Source organism: Episyrphus balteatus, chromosome 4 (genome assembly GCF_945859705.1).
Source record: "Episyrphus balteatus chromosome 4, idEpiBalt1.1, whole genome shotgun sequence".
NCBI lineage: Eukaryota > Metazoa > Arthropoda > Insecta > Diptera > Syrphidae > Episyrphus > Episyrphus balteatus.
In genome coordinates this window covers 34947031-34973284 of record NC_079137.1, presented here as the reverse complement: position 1 = coordinate 34973284, position 26254 = coordinate 34947031, and the positions used below count along the sequence as shown (strand labels likewise).

Here is a 26254-nt window from a genome sequence, read left to right as displayed (position 1 = left end):
TAACTGATTTATGCGTCTGAGTAAGGAATTACAGAGTTGACCTTTAGAAAATGACCCTGGGGTGAACTTGTCAGAGAAAAAGTTAAGAAATTTGTCGTTCAATGTAATGGATTCTGATTTACCTTGTTAAATTTAAATAGCAATTTGAGATATGTTTTTTAACTTACCGACAATTGATTTAAAAAAAATGCCATGTTTTAAATTTTCAAATGTCATGAAGAGCCACAGTACACATAATAAGGTAATATATTCTGAAAAATTTCAAAATTTGTTTGTCAAAAAAATTAGTTTAGCACCAATCTGACAGGCCGGCCTTTAATTTTTATGTTTCAATCACAGTAAACTGGAAATTTGTTTTTGTTTTAATTTATAAAATGTCATTTAAAAAAAATTATAATTTGAAAAATAACAAATTTTCTTCGTGTTTAGTCTCGGAAAATGGTAAATAATTGTTAAAAAATTAGTTGTGTTTGTGGTTTTTCGTTTTTTGTGCGTTTTTCATCGGTAATTTAAACAATTAAGAATTACGGTAGCTGACATTGGTCGCCAAATTGTCATGTTTTGACAATTTGGCGACCAATGTCAGTTCGGAAGATAATACCTTATCATGTGTACTGTGATGTAGAGCAACAAAAGTAATTTTTTTCAGGAAAAACTAAGTTCTTTTAAGACGGAAAAACTAAGTAACGAGCTGAATTTTGACATAACAGGTTTGTGTGACTTAAAAATCCTGAACTATTAAAACAAAACAAAAAAAAACTTATAAGTATAGTTGACTTTATTTTCAAAACATTTATGGAGCATTGTTTTAGTCTTTTTTTAACTAAATAAAATTTTGGATTTGCACCTTTTATTTTCTCAGAATTTTTAAGAAAGAGCTTTCAACTATTAGCATCACACCTAAAAAAAAGTTTTGGTTTAAAAACAAAAACGGTAATGGTTCATATTTTTTTCCTTATTTTATTTTTAAGTTGTTAATTTTTTGGCCAGTCATTTTTTACAAAAGACAACATTGTGGTACATTTTATTTTCCTTCAATTTCATCGATACATTTTCGACATTATTTGCTTTATTCCTTTATTTGCAGCTTCAATAAAGATTATAGCTCAGGTCAAACAAACTCTACATCAAAAATTTGATAGCCAGTTGTAAATAACAATAAATATTGCTGCTGCATGTATCATAAATTGCATCCTTAACGAACGCAATATCATTATCCTCGGCTCCCGGGAAAAAAGAATTTCTACAGAAGGATTGCCTCTTTTCCTCGATATTATTCAGTTTATTTTGATTTCGGGATGTAATCGTAAGAATGCTGTTGCAAGTGATTGAAAACTTTGCATGATCTTTACTGATTTATTTGACTAACAGTAATTTCAGGCCAAATTCATGTCCAGTGCGTATTTGACTTATCAGAATGTCATTTTGCAGTCATTTCAAAACAGCGGATTTTATGAATTTGGTATCCAAAAAATGAAAAACAAAATAATTATATTTTTTTCTTAGCTTTAAATGTAAAAACTAGGAAAATGGGATTTCAAATGCGTTTTTTTTTTATTATTTACGTCGGAAATAAACAAAAAAAATTTATATTTTAATAAATTGTTTGATTTAAATGTTTTTTGTATGTATTTTTATTTGTATTTTAATAATTTTGACTTTGATAAGAGTCAAAAAAAATTTCGTTTCGCTGCGTACTACACCGAAAAAAAAATTTTTGACTAGATTTTACGTTTTAATTTATTATAATGAAACCTATTTCTTTCTTTTTCATTTTTATTATTTTTATTATTTTAAGAATTTTCTTTCTTTTTTCAAAACATTACTGAAAGGATATATTCTTTACAAAATAATGGTGCTATTATTTTTTCTATTATAGGTGATATAATTGTTTTGTTATTTTCTCCCAAACTTTGTGAAGTAAAATTTTAGTGCCGATCAAATTTTCTCAATAAATCATACATTTTACTTCGAAAAAACACAAAGCGCCTTTAAATTAGTACACATTAAGATTTTTTTATTTAATATTTTTCAATAATTTGGAATGAGAAATTGATATGAAAAAATGATAATAAAATATCAAAAAAAATTTCCAAAATGTGACATTTAAATATCATCCTGATAATAAAAATGTTGTTTTAACATTTTAAATATCATAAAACACATTTTATAGAGCATTTTTGGCTGATATTTAAAAAATGTTAAATTGATATTGTTTTTTTTTTCGGTGTAGGCTAAAAGAAGTAAAACAAAAATTTAAGTCTCCAAAGTCAACAGCGAACATGTTAACAAAATAATACCATCGAGCATTGTGCCATAGTCAAAATAATAATAATAATAAAACACAAATAATAAAATTACAATGTACATACAAAAATAAAATAATTCAAGAAAAAATATCAAAAAATAATGTTTAAAAACAAAAACACAAAAATTAAATTTCGTTCAAGATTTCGTTTTACTATTTTTATGTATATGGAAAATTTCGTTTCGCTTCAGCTGCGTACTAGGCTTAAACTATAAATTTTTGTTTTCATTTCTTCAAGTCGATTCAAGACTTTCTATCTTGAATTTTTCTTCTTTCGGCTTTAGCTATTTTGTTTAAAATTTGGCTTAATTCATATACAAAATTATATTTTAAGTCGTTGTTATTTGTGTTAAATATAAGTGAAGTTATCCTATATATAATATATTGATAAGAAAGCAAAAATTAAAAGATTATAAATTCAAAAAAAGCATACGAATGAAAGATAGGTAATATAAAATTCATTGTAGGTAGAATTTATTTTATAAGTAAGAAAAGAAAGAAAAAATGTGAAAGGGATAAGTATCCAAAAACGTAGAGACTAAATTAACCACTTTCGTAATAAAATCAAAATTATTGTGTATTTTATAAAACTTAAACAACAAAAAAGGGTTAAAGAGGAAAATGTATTAAAACGAAATGGAATATGAAAATAATTTATATTTTATAGAGAAGACTTTTTAAATAAAACAAAAGCTTGAGATAAGAATTAAAACAGCGTAAAAAAATAAAAGTTTGAAAAAATGGGATGAAATAAAATCAAATCTGCAGATTTTGATTTGCGGCATAAAATGGGACTTGAAATCCGTTCAGAATGTCAAACTTATTGGGAATTCCCTTTAAAGGGGATCCCAAAAGTAATAATTTAAAATACATACATATCTCAAATTCTTACCATTTTCGATTAATGCACTTCTTGTGAAATTTCGAAAAATTCCTACTTTGAAACAGTATTTTACTTCCCCTGTTCATAAGTAATTTTTGTTTTTACAAACGTTCAATAAGACATTGGTAAATAAAAATCAATTATTTAATCAAAACATTATTTATTTTGTTCGCCATATCGCTACAAATTAGTTAGCAGTTTTAATGAAACTCAATTTCTTACTTTTCTTTTAGAGCAACACCCTAAAAAATAAATTGTACATTTTGAAACTGGTTTATCATTTTTATAACTTGCCTAGTTATCACAGTTTTCAAAAAAAGTATAAAAAATTCGGAAATTGAAGTTAGGACATAGGCTTTTGTTTAAACTAATTTGTAGAGAAATATTTTTTTTTTATTTGTCAATTGTTCCTAACTGTCAATTATTGTTTTAGGGACAGATTTGTAAAAAAAACAAAAATAAATTAATGAATAAATTATCAAAATACTGTTTTAAAGTAGGAATTTTTCGAAATTTCACAAGAAGTGCATTTAATCAAAAACCGTAAATATTTGGGATAGACAAGTTACCAAATTTTAAGAGCCCTTTAAAAAGTCTATCAGAATATTTCATTTGAATCATTAATTTTGAGACACCCTGTAGATGACAGAAAAAAAAAAGATTTTCAAACATTTTTGGAAAATTTTTATTTTATACATTTTTGACCGTTAATCAAAATGGCGCAAATATGCGCAAAATTTTATTTTTATTCCTTGAGTTATATGAGATTCTAAATTCATTCATAACTCGACATCGGCAGTCGTCGGCAAAGGAGAAATCTACAATTGAAAATTAAAGTTGGCCAAATTACTTCCCATTAATTGTTATTTTTTTTAAACAATCAATTTAAGGTACATTCAAAAACAAATAACGGAAAGTAGAAAGTAGAGATTCTGACCTTTTTATTGATAAACAACACTTATAAGGTTTCTTCACAAACTTCTGAGAAAACTAAGTTTAAACTGTTAAATAAAATAGGACGAAAAACAATAAAAATTGAAATGTAAGGTTCGAGACTCATTTTAAGTACTTTTATCCAAAATATATTAAAAACAATGTATGCTATCATAATTGCCCACATTTTTATTATGCTAAATAATCATTACTTTTTTGAAATGATCACATTTGTTAAAACCAATTTTGAGATGGTTTTGGTCGTTTGGTCCCATTGTGCGGGCCACATGCGGCCCACATCGTATATTTGTGCGGCCCAAGCTTAATTTAGGTACAACTTGCATTTTCAATTTTTACATTCAATTTTTCTTTAAAAAATAAAATTTAAATGTCTCTAATGAACACGAACCGGGGAATCCAATAAAATTGTTTTGAATTTCTCCATTTCAACACGATGTTCACTGCAGAGATTTTAATTTTTTGCGATTTATGTCGCAATGGAGAATTTCCAGCTTATATGAGTTCCTGATGGGTGAAAAGGTAAACAAACATTTTGTGTATTGAAAACAAGCTTTTTTTTTGCTGTATTTAGTATTGGAGTGCAGTTTGACCAATGGGAAAGCAGTGAAAAAGTTCCATACGATTTGTTTCATCCTAAGTGAATAAGCTCTAAATTTCTTTATTTGTACAAAAGATTTAAGTCGACTTCTAAACAACCAAAAATTCGATTTGCAGTCGACTTGCAGTCGCTACTTTTTTCTTAAATGAACACCAATGAAAAAAATTCTCTACTTTTTCCCGAAAAATCCATCCTTTTTTAATCTCTTTTTGAGACGGGTTTATAAATATAGAATCAGTACGTAATCATTTGCAAATGGATCTAATCGAAATTCAGTGTGGCTCCGTTTAAAGATCCAAATTCGATGAAGCAGGGATGCCTGAATTTTACAAGGATCTACCAAGCAGATTTGAGAACACTCGAAAATTGGCATATAAAACCATTTGTATGTTTGGAAGCACTTATCGCAGTTTTCACTTATGAATCGAAATGAGTCACCTGTTAAATCCAGAATAACAAATCTACAAAATTTTCATCACAAGTAGAGAAGATGGTACAGAAAAGAGATGCCAAGTGTGAGGCAGAAAACATTAATATTACTACATATTGGTTCTTGTTCTTTTATAAAAATAAATCTGTTTTATTAAAATTGTAATGATTTCTTTTTTTTTTTGCGGCCCATAGAAATTTAGATCCTGCTATTTTGGCCCGTGAATGCCATTGAGTTTGACAAGCCTGGTCTAGTTGAAAAGAAAAAAATGCGTTTAAAACATGTAATCTTATGCACGTCTTAAGTATCTTACAATCTATTACTATTACTATCTATTATTCGAAATTTTTATAATACTGAATATATCAATTTTTTTTTATTAAATTCGCATAGGTACACCTAGATTATATTTTTAATTAGTTAAAACACTTCAAACCGATACAAAAAAGAAAGAAACATGACCAAATGACAACCAATGTGGAAAAATAATAAAAGAAGAATGGCACGAGCTCATTTATTTATAGAAAAATAAACCACTTGAAAGACTCCTTCCGACAACGACGGACAAACGATAAGGGTAATGTCAAAGTTTCCAGATATAACACAACTCGTATATAGTTTCTTTGTGGTCATAGAAAAACCAAGAACAAAAGTATTGAGTATACTATTCTTATGTGGAATACCGCATTAAAGGGATACCGGCACGACATCGACATGGCAATAATATGGCTCAAATGAACAAAAAGAAACTAATTATTCTCTTTAATAAATGAGTAAACCATAAAGACATATTGATTTCAGAGAGGATGCTTAGATTAATTTGAAATCGAAATTATATGATTTTTTTTTTTGTTTTAACAAAGTTTTTTTTTAATAAGGATTCTTAGACAGATTTATTTTTGAAAAGAATAAAATATATATAAATTAGAGTAGATTGTTGTGATGATAGAAAAAAAAGCTAAAATAAATTGTAAAAATTCCAAAAATTTTTAAAATGAAAACAATATCATCATCGGCATTTTTATACCGCCCGCCAAACTGAGAAGATATTATTTTTAATATCATATATATTTTGATTTATATAATTTTTGTATTTGCTGTATCCAACTTGATGGTGAAGTATTCTTCTTTGAAATTGTTACTTATTCATTCTTAAGAACTTGCACGCGGCAGGAACAGGTAATTTCTTATCCCTCCCCGACTTCAGCAGTCCCAACTCTGCAAAACAAAAGCTGTCAATCTAAGACAAAGTACGAACATTTATCTCCTCCCAGAGAGCTAAGAGTATTAGAATATTTTTTTTTTTTGTTTTTCTTTTTTTTTTATTGAAAAGGTATATTCTGCTGGTATTTTGCGTACCCTTACCTGGCTTTACTTTAAATTACCGAAAATCCTTAATGCTAAGTAGATATATGTATCGGAATGTGTATATATATAAAGTTGTATAGAAAACAAACTTGATGGTGTTGTTTGTATTTTTGTTTGTATATCTTTATTTTTTTTACTTTTTTTTTTTTAGGCACAAACAACGTTGTCAATTTTAAACTTTTAGCCATCATTCAACAGATCCTTCAACAAATTTTCCTCGAATCAATCATAAAATGTTACTTCACAATCAATCAACACACATGTTAGCAGGATGGAGGTTTTGAGTTTTGAGTTTTATTTTTTTGTGTTCTATTTTGTTTTTTTTTTTTTTATTTTGTTTTTGTTTGTTTTTATGATCAATGTTCTGCTCACTGTTGCTTGTCCAATCAAACATACATTATTCAAAACAAAAAAAAAATTATATATATACATAAACAAGAAAAAAAGTTTTTATTTTATAATTTCATTTTATTGTATTTACACTCCGTTTCACATGATTGTTCAACGAAATATTAGACATACAAATTAGTATAAGGATTCGAAATTTTTGTACCTAGCATTTGAAGCTGTAAGGAGTCACTGAGAGGATATTTTCTGTCATTATTAAACAGCAACAAGACCATGCGAAAAAGCTAAACACGAAATTTCTTATTGTGTAAAGAAGTCAAAGTAGCTAGTCTTTATACGCAAAGCCGGAAAATTTGGGCAAAAAATTGTACTTATAAGTCCTTCATTTTTTCTCTTTCATACCTACTTTGAATTGAAAAAATAGGATTGCTTCTTTTAAAAAGTGAAATTTCTTTGTGGCAACCCTATTTTATAATAGAAAATTGTCACAAAACTAATACTGTCATGTGTTTGCAGTTTGGTCAAATAAGAGATCCCAAGACTCCCAAGACTAAATAGTGAAAAGAAAACAAAAAAAATAAAGTAATATAAGGAATGAAGGTATACACTGAGGGAAAAGCCACCATAAAACAACGTAAAATCAATGAAAACCACATTGATTTAACTATTATTCGGAGTGATTTTGCGTTGAAGATGAACATTTTAAAATCAACGTGGAAAAAATGTTAATTTTTGATGGTTTCGTATCTTAAAGTCACATGAATCAAAGTAGTTCATCTTTGAAACAACGACGTTTCAACTTCAATTTATTTTTTCCCTCAGTGTACAAATATGGCAACCCTATTTAACTGAAAAAACGTGAAACCGACGAAGTTATGAATCCCAAAAGTATGTGCCACAGAGTTATGCGCGTCAAAGTTATGAAAGACCGAAGTTATGAAAAACCAAAGTTATGAAAAACCAAAGTTATGAAAAACCAGGAGCGTGTTTCAGACCTATTACATCAACTACATTTACTACATCAGCAACCTCAAAAATCAAGAGTTGAGTCCGATTGAACGTCGGGAAATATTTGTATTTTTCTAAATATAGTGCAAATGCCCAATAAATTGATTCGCTGATGTAAACTATGTAGTAAGCTCTGAAATAGGACCCAGAGCTATGAACACCAAAGCTATGAATTTTTTTTTTTTGGTTGGAAACCATTAAGATGATACACGATATAAATGTACCAAAAAGCGAGAGCGAGTTTGAGTCAAGACAAGAAAAAAATTGTATGGGACGGGGTGGTCTATTCTGCCGGTCAATTCTCTCTGACTTAATTTGGAAAAATTTTTTTTTTTAAACAATGGTTATACCAACAAACTGTTTCATTATAGCTGTTTTGTCATTATCATGTTAAACTTTTCCCTACATTGGAAGCAGCTATCGCAATAACAGCCTCAGCTCTAAAGAAAGTAAATTGATGGCATATAGAATAAAGGTGATTCGCATGGCAACAGGATCAAATAAGATGAAATCTTCACATCAAAAATACCATCTTACATAAAATACAGCATAATCAACGAAGATGGTAATGTCATCTACCAAAAACCAGAACTGCGAACCCAGTTCAATAAGCAATAGCATATGACGCACGTTCAAAAACAATCTTGATGAAAAGGCACAGGACCAAAAACTCCTGGAGAAAAAAACGGGAACGGGTCGTTATTCTGCATTCCAAAATTCTGTATGACCAAAATTCTGTATTTGAATAAAAAAATTCTGTATGAACATAATTCTGTATTAAATTATTCTGCTTTTCTATTATTCTGTATTTCAAAATTTTGTAAATCCAAAATTCTGTTTTCAAAATTCTGCAAATCCATTATTCTGATTTTTGGAATTCTGTATATTCTAAACTTTTACATTTTTATCTTGCCTGTTGAACAATTTATATTCAATTAACAAATTTAGTATAACAGTGTTTAAGAGCCGTTTGCAATGTGACCTTATGTGACAGTATACGCAGATTAAAAATTAGGGCATATGAGTGTATGTTCTACTTAAATATTTCAGTTTTGTGTCAGCAAATGGCAATAAAAGACCTTACAAAAAAAGAGAAATAAACCCTTACCTTACAAAAAAAACAAATACAAAATAACAATAAACTATATTTGATGAAATATGTACATAATGAAGATTCTTGGATAAATATTACTCGTATTTTGGTATTCAAGGTATGTCATTGCCATATATGCAAATTAATTAGGGAGATATTTTATTTCAAAGTATTTTCTGCAAAGAAAATAGCAAAGATCTGTATTCCGAAATTCTGTAGATGATTAAAGAAAAATTGTTTTGATAATGAAAAAAAGTGCGTAATTTTTTTCATTATCAAAACAATAATTTTTCTTCTATCATTTACAGAATTTTGGAATACAGAATTTTGAAATCCAGAATTTTGTTTTTACAGAATTTCAGAATACAGAATTTTGAATTTACAGAATTTTAAAATACAGAATTTTGGAATACAGAATTTTGAAATCCAAATTTTGGCCCATGCCGAATTTCGACCCCAACCTTATTATTAAATATACCATGAGTAAAGTTATCCCTGGTATTATTTTTTTCTCCGTGCAGAAATGGAATATTTCGTGAGGTTTGCCCTATGTTCGATATTTATTTGAAATGCGTCAAGTTCAAATAACTTTGAAAGAAAGTCTCCACATGGCAGTTGTCCGAACGACAATTTTTGACAGTATCCAAATCTTTGACAAAAGCAGCTAAACGCAGATTAAAGTGGTACAAGTGATTGTATGAGAATCAACTTAAAGGAAAAAAAATCTTCGCCACCCTTTACAAATGAAGTAAAAGGTAACCATTCAAGTGTCTTAGAGTGTAATTTTCATTTTTATTGTATATATGTTTAAAAATTTTATTATGTTGCTATATAGTATCTACTTCCTGTTTTTCTTTTTGGGGAATATTTTGTATTTTTTTTTTTTTGTTTCATTTCTCATTTATTTTTCAACATTTTCTCAATTTTTCCAACAACAGAGTCTCAGAGACTTTTCTGAACCACTCACTATATTCAACCTCTGCATGCTGCCTTGCCCTGTAACCAAATGTGTACCTAATCAAACATACCCGCTGCCAAACGTTACGAAAAAGAAAAGGATGTAATTTTAAATTTTTGCATATTTAAAATACTTCCTTGTTGAAATGAGATAGAGTTGGTTCTGGTCTTGGGTCTCTTGCTTTTCGTATATAGTAGATACTATATGAGTAGATATCATCTAAAGAAAAGAAAGTTCTATGGATGGGAATCACATTTTGTGTGCATCCATGGGGTTGTGAATCGCGGCAAGATAGTACATCTAGATTCTACGCACAATGCTGTGTAAAAAAAATGTCATCATGCCAACGATATGTTCTTGGTTTTAAATGCATTTTTGAGATTTCGTAGCTCAAGTTTATTTATGGTTAAAGAAATAAAGTCAACCCATTGTGAATAAGTTGCGCGAAATATGAGGAAGACCGTATTTCTTGGAAAATTATTGGGCATTTTTTTTTTGTGTGTGTTTAATTCACAGCACTGTAAGTGTGTACTTTCTGTGCTACTAGTTGCCTCTCGCATCGCAATTGGCAAGGGGGTGTGATGTTTTTTTGTATTTTATTTTATGTGGATAACCCAGCAGCAAGTGTTTGACTGGTTCCTTTCAAATTACTTGAAGGAAAGTTCTTTTTTTTTTTTTACTTGATTCTTTTTTTCATTTCAACCAAAAAGGGAACATTTGGAGAATACCAATCTGGAGAGAAAACGACGACGTCTCCTTTACGTTGAATATATGAGTATAAACGGATGTTCGCGTTAAAGGTTAAATATAAAAGATGTACAAAAAGTTTTTTTTTTTTTTATATATATTTTTTCAAGCGAAAGAAACTTCTAATTTAAAACGGAATACCGTTGTAGAATATGTAAAAAGGATTCATTCGAATGTTGTGTTATACGTATAATATCTCGTTTCCTTATAGTTGTTCATCTTCATATATTTTATTTTACTTTTTTTTTTAAATCTTTTGCTTTTTCTTTCTCCAATCACTATTACTCTTTTTTATTTTCTTTGTAAGAAAAAATATAATGGTTTTATTTTATTCTTTTAGTTTGGATAGTTATGTTGAAATGTGGTTTCAATTTATTATTGTATTTACTAGAAATGATAGACGGTAGAATACCAATTAAATTTATATTTAGACATTTCATGTTAAAGTTCTTTTAACGTAAATATTGACTTAATTTTACTTTATAAATAAAAAATAGAAATATTAAATGACACTGAACTTTGCAGACAATTTAGCTGCTAAAATTTGGACAGCCACCAACACCATAAAATGAAGCGATTTAATCGTTTCGTCCCGACAAAATGTTTTTTTTTTAATTTGACGTTCAGGCAAAGTTTCGGTCAAAACAGTTATCTCTTTTTTACGAGGGTAGTGGAAAGTGGAAGTCCAAAGTTTCGGACGACAATTATTTAGCTCCGTGAAGCAAAATTTTCACCGTTTGTTCACAGTTCGATTATGTTTGTCCACCCAAAATTTTTGTTTGTTCACCCTTCAAAACAATTTTAGAGCACATTCTTTTTTTTTAGGTATAGGAAGTCTGAAAAATGAAAAATCGTCTAAAACGCTCAAATTTTGAGATAGCTATATATACAGTACATATCAAATATTAGTTTATTCTTCGTTTTTCCACCCCCGTTTAGGAGCAATTCAAAAAACAAATTTTGCACTGAAAAACTGAAATTCCCGTAAAATTACCAAAAATCAATTTTTTTTTTCAAACTGCTGTCATTTGTCCACCTCGTATTCTTTATGTATACCAAAAATAATCGCTCGGTAGACTCCGATTAGGAGATATTCCAAAAAGAATTTTTTTATAGCAACTCTCATACAAAATAACGTTTTTCCTAAAACCCCAAAACTATTTTTTTTTTCTTTTTCAAAAATTCAAACGGGTATCGTTTTTTTCTAAAATCCCGAAGAACCATTTCATTTTCAAAAATTCAAACGCCCATTGTTTGTCCACCTCGAGAAATGGATACATAACAAAAATCATCGTTTGTCCACCGTACGTTTAGGAGATATTCAAAAAACAAATTTTCAAAATTCACATAAAAAGTACGCATACACCACAGTGTACCTACTGAAAAATTCAAATTTCTGTCGTTTGTCCACCTCGAGTTGTTTAAATATACCAAAAGTCGTTGTTTGTCCACTCTCTACGTTTACAAAATATTTTTAAAAATAAATTTAGGGGACTTTGAATTTGTCAGTACAAAATTTGTTTTTTAAATACCTTCAAAACGTAGGATGGACAAAGGACGATTTTTGGTATATGCAAACAATTCGAGGTGGACAAACGAAAGAAACTTGAATTTTTGAAAATAAGTAATTTTTGGGGATATTATGGGACTTTGAATTTTTCAGTTCAAATTTTGTTTTTTGAATATCTCCTAAACGTACGGTGGACAAACGATGATTTTTGGTATGTATCCATTCCTCAAGGTGGACAAACAATGGGCGTTTGAATTTTTGAAAATGAAATGATTCTTGGGGATTTTAGAAAAAAACGATGTTTGGTATGAGTATTTGGTATTGTATTGAGCGTTTTAGATGATTTTTCATTTTTCAGACTTCAACAAAGAAGAGAAAGAATGTGCTCTAAAATTTTTTTGAATGGTGGACAAACGAAAATTTTGGGTGGACAAACGGTGCACAAACGAATTAGACAAATTTGGTTCAAAAATTTTGAGGTTGCAGTTCTGGCTTCACGGGGCTCAATTATTTAAGAGTATTTCTGACTCTTTTTGTCGAAAATTCACTATAATGGTAAACAACCTAAAAATGATTAATAGAAATTTTATAGAGACAAAGAAACAGTCTCCTTTTTACGGTATTGGTGGAGTTAAAAATTTCATTACATTGAACATTGCAAAATGTATTTTTTTTTTAGGTGTCGAAAGTCGAATGTAATAGAAAGTAAATAGTGATCTTAAAACAGCGATCTATAAAAGGTATAATTAAGTTAAATTTTGTATATATGTACATATGTATCGTGCCAGATTTGAACTGAAGTTTTTAAACTGTTAAGAAATTATCACAAGATATGTATCATTGAATTCTGACGTAATTCTGTGGAAATTAATTTATACAAAGTGATTAATGAGTGTTTCCATGGAATCAAATTTCAGTCTATTTGAGGTTTTTTAAGTGACTATATTTTCCTTATAAATTAGTCTCACTGGAATTTAAAAAAAAGTAGATTTTCACACAATCCTAATGAAAATCGAAAAGAAAATTGTTTCGAAAAATTTCCGGACCTTTCTTTCTGTCTAAAAACTTGGAAAATATTTTTCTTGTTCATTCCGCTTAAATTAGCTTTTTTATAAGTTTCTACGACCACTTCGATGCTGAGATATTTAACTTTAAATGGAAAAGGACCTTTTTTGTCTTTACTCATCAATATCTGAGAAACCGCTAATTGCAAAAGAAACTTAAGGAGGAGTTTGAAATCTTGAATAATTTTCCCACAAAAATCAAGTATGGTTTTTTAATTTTTTGCATTAAGCTAAGTATACAGTTCTTCTAGCAAAAAAAAAAAACAATGCATTTCTTATAAAAGAGATTTTTTTAGATTTTTCAAAAAAAAATATTTTTTAACTCACCACAGCTGTAAACCAAAATCGAAAAAAATAAATTTATACTCACCACGATTTTTTTTCTTCGCAAAACAATCTGCAGCCCATTGTTTCAACGGATAAAAACTTACAACTGTCATCTGTTCACCACAGATATATATTTTGTTTTTTCATTTAGGTATTATTTTCAAACTATGAAAAAGAAATAAACAATTCTAAAAGCTAAGTGTAACGAAGAGTACATTAATGGTTTTCAAATTTTTCAACTATATACCCGTTAAGAATTGTTTACCTATTTGTCTTTGAATGACATCTTTTGGGACTAGCTGAGGTCCTCAGAGACCCGATATAATCCGAAAAAAAAGTTACTTATCAATCTTTAAAACGTCCAATATTCTGCTTCAGATGAGCTTTTCCCTCTGTTCATTCTAAATCAAAAGTTTCACAGAAACCAATCAATCTTTTCTACCCAAAACATAAAAAGGAATCTTAACAAATAGAACAATTTTTTGTCTATGAACCTTTTTTTGTTGCCTGTGAAAATTATTCTTGACCCAAAAAAAAAAAAAATTCCCAGAGGGTTCCATTTTACTTGTTTCTCATCTCATTCACCCTCCTAGAAACAAACATTTCATCCTTTGATGAAAATATGTACCAATCTAACCATCATCTTACAAAATACTTATGTATTTTAAACATTTTCTTCTTCGAAATGTAATCTTTGAAAATAATTTTAATTTACGTTCATTTTTGTTTTTTTTTTTTTTTTGCTTTTGCTTTCCATTAATGTTCATTACATTAACTTCCTGTTAACAAAAATGAAATCCAAAAAAAAAAAACAAAATCCTTTGAAACCATCGCGATCGATAATATTGCGGAAATTATCCAGAAATGATTTCGTAAATTTTCAAACATTTCTTCGTCGTTATTTTTCATCGGTTATGGTTTTTTTTTTATTTTATTTTATTTTTTTTTTGCTCTGAGATTTTCTTTAATATCCGCTGAATTAATTTCCAATCGCAAGTTCGTTGTTGCTTGCTTGGCCTGGTCTCTTACATGAAACACACAACTTTTTATAATATCTATTAAAAATATCAAAAAAAAAAAAAAGCAAAAAAAGATACGATGCCACAAGATAGCTAAACGAGACTGTCTATTTCTTCAAACAGAAATATTTAATACACTCAGAAAAAAAGTGTTTACTAAAATTTATAATTTGAGTTTTGAAGTCTCTGAATCCAACCATGATATAAAAAAAGCACGAAATAGGTAGTATAATTTCAGAATGACACTTCTTAATTCATTCTTTATTATGTCTTAAATTGGTATGTAATTTTTGACTTCCTTATTTATATGAACTCCTTCTTCTTTAAGAAGATTATCAGAACCACTTTAAAATGCATAGCTTCTTCTTTAAGTAATTTTGTGTTTTTATGAATTTTCCAGAACTGAGAATTGTTTTTTTTTTGTGTTTATATAAGGATTTCATAGTAAACATTACCTGGGTGTCCTTTTCCTTCTACTTAAGTTTTTTTTTTAAGTGTATGGCAAACATAACTTTATTACCTAGGTAACTTTGTACTACCTTTATTTGATTTTGGGTTGAAAATAGAAACAAAATATTAAAAGTTAAATTAGTCTCTTATTTTTGTTTTTCTTGTTTTAAAAAGTCAATTAAAGACAGATAAATATATAAAAATACTATTTTTAGGATTCTCAAGAAAAATTAACTTTTTGCTGCCTAAAAAAAATCACTTTAATATTTTCTGGCTTAAACATCAAAACCAACATCAATTTTATTTGACTTTTTTTTTTGTTTTTATTTTTTTTTTTTGATATATTTCCCGACCGCTTTAAATCCAATTATTTTCGAAGAAACACGTGATTCAGACAGAAAAGACATTAAGATACATTTTTCTCTGTGAAAATCTCTGCAATATACAAAAAAAAGTAGTGTATGTATTTTTCTCTATAAGGTGAATGAAAAATAAATCAATAAAATACACAACTGAGTCGCACGTGGTTGCTCTTTTTCTTTTCAAGTTCTTGTTTTTGTTTTAGAAATTTAGAGGTGCATATTTGTCTGTACATTCACATCAACGAGGCGTTGTCGATTCTTAAAGAAAATTACTGTACTGAGACTATTGAGTAGGCGTAGTATTAAAATTTTAAGGACATAATAAGCCAGCCATTTACAGAAAATATAATTTTTAGTCTCTTAAAAAAATGTGTTAAAATAAGTTAGGTTTTTAATGGCCATTTGCTGAAACGAAACTTAAATAATTTAAGTCGAACATAAGCTCTTATTCCCTACTTTTTCCTCTACGTAAACTTTCACATAAGAATTTATGTAGAACATAAATGCTTAAGTTTCGATTCAGCAAACGGCTCTAAGACTCTCAAGGTATCATATTACCTATATTTTTGAAGTTATACTTCTTATGGGAGGGTGGGTATGAAAATTTACTTTTTGACAAGAATGTCAAAGGGATTATGACGCGATCACCCTGGGTAGCAGGGCTGTCGTTTCACCTTTAGAGTACGCAGTACTTTAGTATTTAAAAATGCAGTACGCCACAGTACGGCACACATAAAACACACAACACGTAGCAAGTTACATGTTTCATGTGGCAAGTTCCATGTGGCAAGTTGTATGTGGCAAGTTGCATGTGGCAAGTTGCATGTGGCGAGTTGTATGTGGCAAGTTGCGTGTGGCAAGTTGCATGTGGCAAATTGCGTGTGGCAAGTTGCATGTGGCAAGTTACATGTGGCAAGTTGCCAGGGTTGCAAAAAGCTAACATTTCAGCTCAGCTCACAGCTCAGCTCAAATTTGAGCTAGCTTAGCTCATTTGAGCTGAGCTGAAAGTGAGCTGAAAGTGAGCTGAGCTGAAAGTGAGCGCCCCAACTTCCAACGCCTATATCTCGGAATTTTGAAAAAAATGAAAAAAATTTTTTTGATGCCAAAAGGTAGCGGGGACTCTAACCTACATTTGGGTACAACTTCCATCCCTGTAGGTCCACGCGTTCTCAAACCGGGAGAATTTAAAAGTAAAAAAAAAATAGGCACGATTCTTAAAAAATAGGCATGATGTGGCGGTTTAACATGGAAGGCGATTTTTTAAAAATCTGACAATGTGCAAAGCGTAGGCCCATGACACAAGCTATCATTTGGCATCACTCCCAAAAATTGCTCTCAAGCGGCTTAGCTTCCAGGAGCGTTCAAAGATTCGGGGATTTTTCGAAAAAAAAATTTACCCCAACTTTCAAACACGATTTTCTCGGAATTTTGAAAAAAATCGAAAAACCGGATTATACCACTTTCGGGTAGCTGAGAATATAAGCTTTCATATGGCACCACTCCCCTGTCTCTAGATCAAAGCCTTCCAACGCCTATATCTCGGAATTTTGAAAAAAATGAAAAAAATTTGTTTGATGCCAAAAGGTAGCGGGGAATCTAACCTACATTTGGGTACAACTTCCATCCCTGTAGGTACACGCGTTCTCAAACCAGGAGAACTTAAAGGTAAAAAAAAAGTTAAGCCCGATTCTGAAAAAAAAGGCATGATGTGGCGGTTTAACATGGAAGGCGATTTTTTAAAAATCTGATAATGTGCAAAGCGTAGGCCCATGACACAAGCTATCATTTGGCACCACTCCCAAAAATTGCTCTCAAGCGGTTTAGCTTCCAGGAGCGTTCAAAGATTCGGGGATTTTTCGAAAAAAAAATTTACCCCAACTTTCAAACGCGATTTTCTCGGAATTTTGAAAAAAGTCGTAAAACCGGATTGTACCTGATTTTTTTTATGATTAAAAAAGAAATATTTTACTAAAAAAATAGAAATATATTTACTATTAACCCTAGAAAGATAATCTACGTCTGTAAGACGTATGGCGTGTAAAGAACTGTTTTATCTAATTCAATTCAAATTTCTGGGTTTTTGTTAAATTGATTTGATTTATTATATCACTTCTTTAAAATAATCTAAGTAATGAGTTAAATAAATATGACAAAAAGTGTTAACATAAGACCATAGAATCATACGTCTCTGAGACGTATATTATGATTATCTTTCTAGGGTTAAAAAAACCAAGAGAAAGATCACGAAAAATTATCTGTTTTATTTATAAAAATATCCATGTGTTAAAATAATTCCATTAATAACTAGAACCAAACATCTTGAGCTATGGTGTTTTATAAAAGTTTAACCCTTAACTATAGTGGTGGGTCCAGGGGACCCACGTCTACTTTTAAAAAGTTAATAAAAACCGTTGAAAATGAATTTTCTCTTTTTTTTTTTTTTTTTTACTTCTTCTAAAATTGTTATCTTTTAATGCTTAAAAAAAAATTTATAAAAAAAATCAATTTTGTATTTTATTTTATCATTTAAAAACACCACAAATTTTCACCACTATAGTTAAGGGTTAAAATATCTTCATATTTCATTATACTTTCCAAATAAAAATCAATGTATCCTCTCACCCATCACAGCTCAGCTCAGCTCACTTTACTTTAGCTCACCCAACAGCTCAGCTCAACCATCAGCTCAGCTGACTTTCAGCTCAGCTCAAATGAGCTGAGCTATGGTACATAGCTCAAAAGTCAGCTAGCTCAAAATTTGAGCTGAGCTGTGAGCTGAGCTCAGCTCACTTTTGAGCTTTGTAGCAACTCTGCAAGTTCCATATTGCTACTACTAGTGCTGAAGCACACACAATTCTCATAAAATAACCATATCGCACATTTTATGCTCAATTCATTTAGTTTCGTTAAGCGTATACCGTACGTTCTGAACCGCACAACATGTGTAAATTTCACAGAATAAATTGAAAACTACATGGACGCAAGGAGGATGAAAGAATTAATTTATTGTTCACTTGATAAAAATGTAAAAAAACGATGTGTGGATTAATTAATTTAATAATAGAAATTAAAAATATCAAATGAAATTCATTTACATATACTGAATGAGAAGTATAACTTCAGTCGCGTGTACATGTGTACACACACTCTTTTTTTTATATTTTATCATAAAATTCATTATCTAGTCAAAATGATCCTTTTACGAATATGTATTTGTTTTATACACTGAAAATAATAACTTTAGTAAAAATATACTGCCGGTCAATAGAATAGGTTCACCTTGTAAACGGCAAGGAAGAGATTTTTTCGCTTAAAAAAAGCTTTTCAAAAACCTTTTCGAGAATGCAGTTTCAAAGCATGGGTTTGTTCCTAACTATAAATCAGATAGAGGTAGTTGAAAAACTATTGTAACGGTAAATGTATATCTTGTTTTGGAATGTTTCTAAAAAAAGCCTTATTTTAATCGGTCAATAGAATAGGTTAACCCACTTTAAAGTAAGTTTGGGTTCAAAGAAACTTAGATGAGTGTGCGGGTTTTTTGGTGGATTAAAGTGAGGTTTATTTGAACATGTTTTAAGGGAAAATGAGACAGTCGAAGTGCCTTAGTTTCGAAAAAAAAAAATAATAAAAATCAAGCTTTAGACGGAACAAAATTAAGGTGTGTGTGTAAAATCGAGAAAAAATGAAAAATCGTAGAACCTCGTTAGCAATTCTTTAAGAAATAAAGAAAACTACGAAAAAACTATGATAAAAATTTGATACAAGGGGAAAAAAGCCTAAAAATGAAAAGAAAAGCGCACTATCCTTTGGTTGGTATTCGATTCTTCCGTATACAAATCTTAAATTAAATCTTCCCCTGCAAGTACTCTAAGTCTTTGAACTGTAGAAATATTGTTGAGAAGTGCCCAAACCCAGACCTAGATAAAACCAATAGAAAACTCCGTTAAAACCTCAAAAAATCGAAAGTAAGTTGAATTTCGAAAAGTGTCATATGAGTTAAAAACGAGATTTGCAGCGTGTGTGTTCTTTCCGAGGAATTAAATAAAAATTGGTGTATCCTGGAACCCTTAAATCATTTCTGATTTTATTTAGGAATGGGTGAACTGCTTTTGCTGCGAAATTATAGCCATTAGGTCGAAGTAATGGTTATAGTCGATATTCCATATTTTGATAAGAATAGCCTTGATTTTCCGACGTCTTGTTTCACTGCAAATTCATGCAAGCTCATTCTCAAAATGACTTTTTCAGAGTTGAGCGATTTATTCGGACCCTTTAGCCCTTTAGGTAGACTAGGTTCCTATTCACACCGTCAGAACAGTTTTACTGTAGAAAAACGAGTAAACTCTAGCACTTTTGCAATAGTCTTTCTACTCTTCGGACCTTTAACTTGTTGGAAAAGGTCGGAAATGTCTTGTTCGTGAATTCTATCAGTGAAGATAATATTTTTTAAAAAAAATCCAATAAAAAAAGCCCGAAGAAAGTAAACTTAAATTACATGAAAAAGTTTCACTACCCCAAACCTAATGGAGTTTTTGAGATAGTTGTTAATTAAAAGTTTTTTTTTTTTTAATATAAATAATATATTCTATTGAATATTTAGCATTGCAATAAATAGTATTAATATTTTGTTTTTTTTTTTTTTTGAATAATATGAATCATTACAAAGGGTTTTTGTTCTGTTTTTGTAGGCGCAAAATTCAGTTCATTATCGTTTATAGGGTGAACCTATTCTATTGACCGGCAGTGTATGAAAATCGTTTCATTTTCATACACTACATTTTCGTTGACTCAACGAAAATATGTAATTTTTCGAAATATGAACACCTTCATGATTTTTTCTCCCTTATGCTTCTATGCTTCTTAATTAAAAGATTTATCACTTAATGAAAAATTTTATACTAATCTTAACAAAAAAATTATTATCAAAAACTTATAACTTATTTCATAAACTAAAAAAATCAATAAAAAAAACAAAAGTTTTCATTTAAACATGAAAATTTTGCATAGCTTAACTAAATGAAATAGTTACTTAATTTCCTAAAATAACGAGATACCAACTAATTTAATAAAAAAACTTCGACTAATGTATTTTTGCTCATATACAAAAATTGACTCATGTTAATTTTTTTTTATTCAGTTGATTTGTTCATATAGAAAATTAAAAAAAAAAAAAAAAAGAAGTGCTCCAAAAAATATATTTTAACTTTAAATTATTAAAATTTTGTTGCAACACACATATTTTCAACTAAAATTTTAATTAAAGATTCGAAAATTCAAAATCCGCTCCACTTTATTTGAATTCCAGGCTTTTTAATCCAAAGTTTAGAGAAAGAAATTGGGCAAAACATTTTTTTTCATAATTTAATTAAAATATTCATAAGATTTACGAAAATATTCTTTAGCTTACGAAGCTTTCTTAAATAAATTAATCAAAAAATACATTAACTAACGAAAAATATCATATTTGGCGCACCGTAAATAGTGGAGTGGTGCAGGGTCATAAGTCCACGGGCCAAAAGACCATAATGGACTACTGACTCACTTGGGTGGGTTATAAGTCCACAAATCAATTATGGACTTACAAATCACCTGATTGTGTCAGAAACCCGCAAAAAAGTGAGCCAGAACTCCATAATGTCGAAAAAGATGTGGAAGGTGCTTAAGGAATATTAATTTGTAAAGAATGTTGAAACGTAAATATTTTTTTAACAATATTTGTAAATTGATTTTTTAATTTTTTCATAATTTTTTTTTTTGAAAATTTTATATTTTTTTTTTCTTAACTGACGCGAGTTTTGTTTGTAAAGCTTATTGAAGTAGTTTTCGAAAACTAGCACAAAGCAAAGAAGAACAAAATTTTGTTCAAAAGACGATTAGTTTGGAGTCTCATAGTGATGATCGCCACTCATTTGGGGAACTATCTCGCAAAATTAATTATCACATGGAGATTAAAAACAAATAAATCCCAATTAATTGGCGGAAACCGAAACGGAAAAAATAAGAAGAAGAAATTTGCTCACATGAGAATCTATTTAAATTGCACAAGCCAAACGCGAGGTGTGAAAATAAAAATTCAAATATGAATACATTTTTAGCTTTTTAAAAATGTATATTTAAATATTGTAGGTGTTGCCGTTGTGTTCAAATATTTTTTTGTGTTTGAAGTCAATTTGTGAGAAAATTGCATTTATCACCTAAACGATGGAAGATTGTCCTTCGTTCCTACATAATTGTTTTCCTTTAATTGCCTAGACAATCTTTTTTCATTAATAAATTTATGAAATTTAAGCAAAATTTTTGGAAAACATTTTATTTTGCTCAAAAAAATCTTCAATTGAATTTAAAAAATCAAAACGGCAACAGCGGCAAATTTTAATTTCTCGACTTTAAAGTATTTTTAATTACCGATGTTTGAAAAAAAAGTTCATCAAAATCAGAGCTGTTCGCCCGGGTTCCCTAATATTGTCATTTTTTGAGCTTTAGTTACTCTACTAAAAATGTAAATGTTAATTTTTAACTTTTTGTATTGATCAAAAAATTTTATGAAAGAATTTCATTAAAAAAACGATAGTTTTCGTCAGTTGATGAAGCTTACCGGCTGAAAATTAATTAAATTTTGCGTTGGGTCACCGAATTTTTTCGATGTACCTACCTATTTACGTTAGGATTTGGTTAAGTGAGGTCTTTTAAATAAAATAAATGTTGAACAAAATAGATCAGACCATTACCAGTGCTTAAAAACTGAAAGTTCAGCTTCGCATTTTACATGTTTGACAGTTGTTTATACTACTTGGACATAATATCAGTTGAATTATGCACGTATTTTCTAATATCTACTTCCTTTGTGTTTTGCATATATTGTGTCTAGATATTGCGAAATGGTGTAGAAAATACTTTTAATATTCGCATTTACGTATAGTCGTTGGGTCGATTTTTTTTTTATAAATCCATAGAATACCTTAACAGTAAATACCTTTTTTCTTTGTAGCGTCAGTAAAAAGAAATACTGTCGAAATGATTTTTTTATTGGCGCATCGCAGAGGGATTTGATGTTTAATATGGCAAACGAAATCACCTGTTGTATAGCGAGAAAGTATTAAGAAAGTGCTAACAGATTGCTTGTTACATCGCTTAGATGTGTATAGTCGTATATAGTCAGTCAGTCATTCTCATTCACCATGTGGCATCCTACATTTACAGCATTAAAATGTTCGCGTTATTTTTTTCATATTTTCGTCTTTATATTTCTATTTTTTTTGTGTGTGTATTTTACTTAAATCACATCACCTTAAAACCTTTAAACATTGAAAACATCTGGATCACCTTAATATTACTCTACCCAACCCTCTGACTAAAGTGATTTGATGCTAATTATCTCTATCTGCAACATTTTGTTGTATGCTGATGTGCTTTTTGGGTACTTTTGTTCTTTTCGGTTTATACGACAAATTGATGTGAAAATTTGAAGTCTCTTTCGTAAGCTGATGAAACAAAAGGGCGGACATGACATACAACACGAGCTTACCAAACAAGACCGTTGTTATCCATTAGAACCAATTTGACACACACAAAAAATTGCCCTTAAAGTCACCTTCTGGTCCCTTGTTTTATGTCTCAATTTATAATGGATAAGAACACTAATTATATGAACAAAAACAAAACAAAAAAAAAACTTAGACAAACGAAACAAATAGGTATTAATATGTATCTTAGTACCATACCTGCTAAGCATACAACAAACGTATCTATTTCAATATACACTAGATTTTAGGTTTAGGTTTCTAGGAATGGAATTTATTTGCATTGAATTTGTATAGGGCAGTGAATAGACAGCTTAGGGACGTAAAATTAGAACTTTTCTATTTTTATTTTGATAAATCTGTACTATTGTACTGTATCAACTAGAGAATACAGGGTGAGGTACAAAATTTACCATAACAAAGTCTAGTACTATGTACTTTATAATTTCAGTTGAGTTAACTGTTTCTCGTTCCTAAATAAGAGACACCCCTAAAATTTTGTTGGAGATTACGTTTGTTAATCAACCAGTTTTAGAGCTTTTATTCATTTTTTCGCATCTGAAGCCCACCGAAGTGTTCCATATGAAAGTAGCATAACAAAATCTTGAATGAAATATTTGGTAATGCATTTCGATTTCAGTACGCAGCTCTAAATTCCAGATTATTTGGAGAGTTTTCACTAATTTGTCTCTCACTTTTACTGTCCTAGATATTTTAGAGTTATGTTGATGGTTTTTCAATTTATTTTCGAGTAATTTAAAAAAAGTTTTTTTTTTTATTAATTTATTAGCATTTTCGCTCTCTGCTTCGGAGATTTGTTCGTTTTGCTTCATATGGGTTCTAACGTCCCTTACTTTGGCGGACACTTTGTGGCGGAATCAAAAAAAATGTATCTCATTAATTGTAGGTAATTAAATGCTAATTTGTTGCGCAAACCAATAATTTGTAGCTCGCATAGTTTTTGAATTATTGAACTTTCCGCTAAAATAAGTCTAAAGTTAGCGGACAAAATCTGAAATGATTGAATATAATGAGTTTAGTTGACCTCCAAATTTAAAGCTTTTAAAACGCTTTTCATTTACATTAATTTGGTTTTTGTAGCTTGAACAGTTTTTTGTTATTCAAAATTCCGCTAAAATAAGACTCAATTTCAAATGTAACGGTCGAAATTTTCAAAAAAGTGATATTTTCAAATTTTTTTCTTTTTTAGAAATTGTAGCTTTGCAAAACAAAATTTGTTGCGCAACAATTAATTTTGTAGCTCCTCTCAGTCATTTTCTATTTCAATTTGAAGTTTAAAGACTTTTTTAAATTTTTTCTTTTTCCATTAATTGTAGCTTTTGAATACATTATTTCATTTTTTTTATTTTTGAATACATTATTTATTTTGTAGATTAAACCGTTTTTGAAATATTGAAGATTTTGTTTTAAAAACATAGCTCAAAAGCAATCTTCCAAAATCCAAAAAAATGCGAAATACAAAATTTTTTTTTGCACAAATTTGAAGTAACCTAGACTAAGACGAAATCCAAAAACCTCGATTTTTTGAAAATTTTGACCGTTACATATGAAATTGAGTCTTTGTTTAGCGAAATATTGATAAACCAAAAAAAGTAATCGAGCTACAAAATCGAGGTTCTTGGATTTCGCGAGTTGGCACCCGACATTTTTTAGATAGAAGAGAGTATTATCTAAAATATTGTGTATAGTTTAGCTTTCTAGTGCATAAAAAGTTATACTGTGTTGTTCAAAGAAGATTTTTGTCAGTGTTGTTTTCATTTGGATGGGGTTGCCACATTTGTAGGGTTACGTTCTTTATATTATTTTATTATTTTTTTTTTACTATTTTGACTTTCGTTTGACTTTTCAAAAAAAAATTTATGTGACCAAACAACAAAGATATGAATGTATTAGTTATGTGACAATTTTTCCTTTAAAATAGGGTTGCCACATGGAAGTTCCCATTTTAGAAGTGGCAACCCTATTTTTTTATTTTCAGTGTCAACTTATCTTTCATTTGACACTAATTTTAACCTCTAACCTTATGACTAAGTAACTCGACGGTCGCCTCTCCGACTATAAGCTTTTAAACAGAAATTTTATATGAACTACATTCTTAATTAAAAATTAAAAAGGTCACTGTGGTGTATGCGTACTATTTTTTTTTTTTTTTTTTGTGAATACAAAATAATGGATCTATAATAATTAAACTAAGGGTAGGATAGCTAAAATAAAAGCTGGGCTATCGTGGGCAAACCACGGTTTTTAACTAACGGTTTTTTTCACAGGAAAAAAATTACATTTTTTTCGTTTCTGATAAATGAAAAAAAGTTTTTTGTTGTATCTTTTAAAAAAAATAGTGGAATAAAGATAAAAAAGTTGCTCAATCCTGGGATAACTTAAAGCAAACGAACCACAGTGCAAAAACAACAATTTTTACAATGAATAAAAAAAAAATATTTTTTGTGATTTTTGAGATGAAACAAAAAAAAAATTCCTTTTTAATTTTAGAACTTAGGGTGGCATATCCTGGTTTAACCTTGGGCAATCGAACCAGGAAGGTTTGAAAAAAATTTAGCATTTGGAAGTGCCAACTTCACAACAATATTCAGGCAGATATTTTTTTTTTCAAGGAAAAAGACCCAACAAATTTTTTGAAAAATATTTTTAACATTTTTCATTACAATTTTATAATCTTGCAATTAAAGACTTTAAGCTTCAAATTTCTTTTTCAAGCACTCCGATACGATATTTCTAACAACGATACTGAAAAATCCTTAATTGTAATTATACATTTTTGTGTATATCCTTTCTGCTTGTGTGTTGTGTAGTTTAAAGAATTTGACTCATGGTAAATTTAAGTAGTCGAAATACAAAATTACATAAAATTACTGTTTTTGACCATTTCATTGTAACGTTCACTCTCGAGAACATACAAAACTTCAATTGATTCACATGAACGTTTTGACACAGAACTGACATAAGATAAGAAATATTATTGCATAACATTTAAAATTTAATTCTCAACCTACAACTCAGCTTTAGAAAATACCCACCAATGCGTAATTTCACATTTTCCCCTACATACTAAAAATAAACATCAAAAACTTATTGCACCATGCAATAAAAAGCATGAGGCTATAACAAAAGTCTTAATATCTTCTATCTAACCTATATAAGAACCCTTTTTGCCATAATAAACCTTAATATACCTATATGGTCTATACATATTAAAGTAATTCAATGATTCAAAGATTTATCGCTCCACCCTGTAACATGTATATCTTTCTCTGTGTATCTTTTGTTA

At 29.3% G+C, this 26254-nt stretch overlaps 1 long non-coding RNA gene across 1 annotated transcript in view; it reads left to right on the top strand.

Moving 5' to 3' along the window:
• The first annotated feature begins 409 nt into the window (after positions 1-409).
• Positions 410-26254, top strand: part of LOC129918759 (uncharacterized) — a 44380-nt gene continuing 18535 nt past the window's right edge. The window contains exons 1-2 of the long non-coding RNA XR_008773001.1: positions 410-504; positions 650-710. This is a non-coding gene — a long non-coding RNA (uncharacterized LOC129918759). The remainder of the gene's footprint in view (positions 505-649; positions 711-26254) is intronic.